Raw genomic sequence first — 5,113 nt, 5'->3', positions numbered from 1 at the left:
GGTACGAAGATTGACCGTTCCCAATGCCTTTACAGGGGGTAATCAATTCAAAGGCTATGTTTATTCTTGATGCATTTCATTTTGGCCAAAACATCTTTTTATTCTAAATGTGGTGCGGTGTTTGAGAAAATATTGAAGATTTGATGTTTCAAATTCTTGAGAAAATTTTTGAAGAGTCATTTGCTTTAATTTGAAAAATCTTTACAAATATTGTTTAGAAACATTTGAAGATTATCTTTTGAAACCAGTTTAGTATACTCTTAAGATTTTAAGTAGGTTTAAGATTTTACTCTAATTCAGTTACTACCTAACTAGAGCTTCATCTCATCTTGCTTAAGTTCTTTTAGAGGAGTGTTTGTGATCATTCTTGATTTTAAATGAATGTGGATGTATAAATACATTAACCTGATATGATTGAAAGTAAATCACTCATTCCTACCATAACATTTATCTCAAAGCATTCCTACTATCACACGCATCTAAGTTTCTCATTTTATAATTGTCATAGATATTTTTGGTGAAAAGAGAAAATTTGATGAGAATGAAATTGGGTTGTAGATTATCAAGCATGATGCCAATATAGAGAAAAAGAGATTTTAAAATCACAAAATAAAAAAATATAAAAAAGAAAAAGAGAGGTACGTGTATATATATATATATATGAATGCTTGTGAAGAAGAAGTATTAAATCAAAAGGAGAAGAAGATTTTAGAAAAAGAGAGGTTTTAGAGAAAAAGATATATATATATATATATATATAAGAAAACATTTAACTTTGAAGAGAGAAACAAAAGATTTTAGAGAGAGAAAATGGAAAACATGTATACATTCATTCATATGTACATGAAAATTCGTAAAAGATTATGTTGAACTATAGAGAGAGAAAGACAAAGAGAGACAATCATGTGCACATATACGTATACAACATGTATAAATGTCTATGTTTTCATGAGAGTTGAAATCAAGAAATAACTTGAAAATATCTGATTTTGATTTTTTTATGTAGACCAGAGAGGAACTTGAGCTCATGCAGCCTAGGCTAAATCTCCAATACCTCATAAAAGAGATTCTTGCTTTCGAAAATCTTTTGAAGAACATGATTCCAAATATTTTTACACATAAACATAAAACATAATTATTTCATTTATTCAAGAGAATATATTTCTCCTCTATTGGGTGTGGAAGAAAATTAAGCAATTAAAGCACTCATTGAGTTTCCTAATAAGACGATTAAGAGAGAAGCTAAACATCATAATAACATTAAGATGCATTTTAACATGTACATATTCGTGAAGGGCTTTCCCGGGTTGAAAAAATCACAACCTCAAAAATCAACACAACAATAAAAAGATCCTAACCCAAACACTCATTCTCACCATGTATCTACTCATTAATTAAAGAAAATTAATACATCATGCATAAGCATCATTTCAAACATAAACGATAAGTAAAGTTATATAACAAGCATATTTTTTGAAATAAATGAAGAAATAAAATTTATTTTGCTTTGCTCATACTTTCGATGCACTCAAGAGCAGCTCTCGATTCCAAATAATAAAACTTTATAGCTTTCTTGCACGACCATGGAGAGGTGGCAAGGGAAAATAAAAATAAAAATGAAAACAAGAGGAGAACTACATACCTCTAATATAGATGATCTTAGGGATGAGTCTCCTTCTTTGGATGATTCTATGGTTGCCTTGGGTGAAGTTCCAAGATGGTGAAGGTATTCTTCAAAGTGATTTTACTGTGCTCCATTAAAGAGTTGGAACTTAAAGAAGCTTGCTCCCAAGGTTGGAGAAGAAGAAGAAGAGAAAAAGAGAGAAATGGAAAGAGAGAGCTAAGTGAAACTTTAGATTCTCAAGTGAGAAAGTATTATAGGTTCCCCAAGGGTTAGTTCATGCCCAAGAGAGAATATTGTAGGGGGTATTTATAGAGAGTTTTGAAGTCAAAACTCAAAATTTGAATTTTTTGAATTTAACAACATTTTCATGCGAATTTCAAGTATTTTTTATTTATTTATATTTTTTTAAATAGGTTTTGACTAACTAGGATTGGCCATTAGCCCTACAAATACCCTTTTGGGGTGTGGGCAGGGCTAATGCCCACCCAATAGTACCAAAATCGCCCCCAATGGACAGTTTTAACATGAAAATGGGGCCTGAGCCACACGACTATGCACCTACATATTATTATTTTTTTAAAACAAAACAAAATAAAGAAAATAAATAAATAAATATGGGTGTTTATATAAGAAGCATGAAACCATTTTTTATTTAAAATGTGTAAAAATGGTTTTTGTTACAAATGGGTGGGCGACTTTGTTTTGTATGACTCCGAGCTTGTTTTAAATCTGGATTAGGTTCAATTGATCGCCGACGCATTCTAGTGAGTGATTTAAGCTTAAAAGCACATCTTGGCGTGAGAACGAAACATAAAACAAAGGAAATGTCCATGCACGTGCGTGCCACGCTCAATAGCATCAAATTTTGTTGTTTTGATCTCAGTTTTGGATTTTGAGTGTGAAATTTGATTTGGATCAAAGTTTGGGTTTTGGATCTAATTTGGATCTGATAGTTGGATTTGGGATTTGAATCTCACGTTTAAAGTTGTGTTTTGAATTTGAATTTTGTGTTTGGGTTTGGACATGGGTTCAGAGATGACCAAATAGTTGCGAACTTGTTTTGGATCTAGGAATGTGATTAGGGTCTAAAAATTTAAATCTAATGAACTGAGAATTTAGTTTAGGTGAAAATAATGTACAGTCTTTTTGAAAAAAATTGGGGTGATAACAATGACTATGTTGAAGCCTCTCCTGATTGTATATAATCTACGATTGGGCCGAATAGAAGAATATTTGTCTTCTTGTCGTGGTAGGTGTAGCAAGTTAGCTGCTCCTTCATGTGCAAAAAAACATAGACGATGTTTTCCTCCACTGGCTCATCTATTATCTACCTATATGCATGTAATGGTAAAAAGTTGTCACCAGTAGGTTTAAAAACTTGACCTCATAAATGACATGCTTATAGAACCCCTTTTGTAGAAACTAGAGACATCCTTCGATCATATCAAAATCTCCCATGATGAATTGGGTGAGACCCCTTCATAGAAATGTAAGACCAGCAAAAGCAAGTGAAAGGTGTCGAGTCTTCATGTTTCCCCACATCTTGAATAGTTGTAGAACGTGTAGATCCATCGTTAGTATCTGTTGGAGAAAACTATGAGTCCTACTATGCAGATTATCATTATCTCCCTAGTCTTGTACTATTGCATAGGCGATCTGGCCCTCATCTCCCCTGTTGAGCCTGCAAAGTGTGCGTGAAAATCTAAGAGTTTGAGGAAATGATGATCTCTTGCTTCTTGAGGTCCCAGCTCTTTATGCCCACGAGTCTGTAAAACAGGTCCTTGTAGTTAACATCCTTGAAGTTGGTCTTGAACTTATGATTGATTGGATATCTGTGACCTCTTATTGGCTCTAGCAGACCCAAGATGTAGGTGAACTTGTCAAGGAGAGGTGTCATCTCTCTCAATTGGAACCGAATGTAGACGTCTATGGGTTCCATCTCTTAGCCAATTCATGAATCAAGTGACCATTATCTGATGACCTACTGACAATGCTACTGTTTTAAGACCACAGTCATCTCGTTGAAGGGAGAAGACCTTCATGAATTGCTCGAACCATTATGGAAACCAATCTGGCATGAGCCCATCTATGGCAATGGGCCTAGTATATGAGTCACTTCAAAAAAATAGAGTGCACAATGTAACATGAGGGAAATGTCTTGATCATGGTGATTGACAAAACCGACATGGTGGGGGGTCAGGACAAACATGCAAATGAATATACAAAAATAGAGGATGGCTAAACTAGGTGATGAGTTTGTGCTTGTGAGGATCGACTCAGTAAGAGGTTCCAACTGAAACGACCATGTTGACCTTGACAGGTTAAAGAGACCCTATAGGATGCAATTGTAATAGAAATTTTTGAATGGTTTTGACACAAAAAAACATGGTTCTTTTAGAAAATCCCTCCATTTAGTTTTTTTTTTTTAAATCAGTGCATAGAGTTAAATGAAATGCAAGAAGATAAATACATAATCAAACAAGAATGCTTCAAACAATACTTATCATGCAAATGTTTGAATTCAGCTTAGCATGGAACTAGATATCTTAGTTTTTCAAATCCTAAGTTATTCCATATACTAGATATGCATGTATACTTGAAAAATAATTCCAGAGTACATGGTATTTACTCATCCAAATTGGATTCTAAATGTTAAGTGTCATCGTTCTCCTTGATCACTTATCAATATACCACGCTAATGCCTCCTTATGGGTGAGGGAAGAGCCAGTATCTACCTCTTGTAGGTTGGAACAACCGTTGTACCGCCCTAAACTAATGCATATAAGTACTCCGCAACATGATGACCGAGACATATAGGTTATGAGAGATTTTTAAATATGCAATTGTATGTACAAACAGCTGGATCTAATGCAATGTAGCCTAACATGAGGCTAAAATCAAAGAGTGAATCAAACATTGTTTTCAAACAACTTCAAAATTGAGAGAGGTAGTATGTAATTTTAGATCTATATGAGCATGGAAACCTCTCTCAATTCTAAGTCCAAATGCACATTAGAAATACGCACATCCATCAAACGAGAGTATCTAAGTGGCTACAAGAATGATATGACATTTAAAACTTGGAAAAGTATAACATTTTTGTCTAGTCAAGGTAGTGACAGGTCCCATCACGGTCACTACTTTGGTTTACTTAATTGCAGACCTGTTATCACCCTAAATTTTTCAAAAAAAAAACTATATTTTATTATTTGGGCTTAAATTTTAGACCCAAAATAAATTTGCAACTATTCGATCCAAAATGAATTTCTAAACCGTTGTCCAAACCCATACATAAAATTCAAATTCAAAACCAACCGTAGACGCGAGATTCAAATCCAAAATACAATTGCCAATTCCAAATTAGATCCAAAATCCAAGTTTAGATCCAAATTGAGAATTCAAAATTCTCTTCCCTCTTGAATTCAAATTTTGAATTACAAATTTTGAATTTTGGCTTCAAAAAGCTTTCCTCTTGAACTTAAATTTTGA

This window comes from Nymphaea colorata, chromosome 3, assembly GCF_008831285.2.
Source record: "Nymphaea colorata isolate Beijing-Zhang1983 chromosome 3, ASM883128v2, whole genome shotgun sequence".
Taxonomy (NCBI): Eukaryota; Viridiplantae; Streptophyta; class Magnoliopsida; order Nymphaeales; family Nymphaeaceae; genus Nymphaea; species Nymphaea colorata.
The sequence above is the reverse complement of the archived record's forward strand: the minus strand, read 5'-3'. Positions refer to the sequence as shown.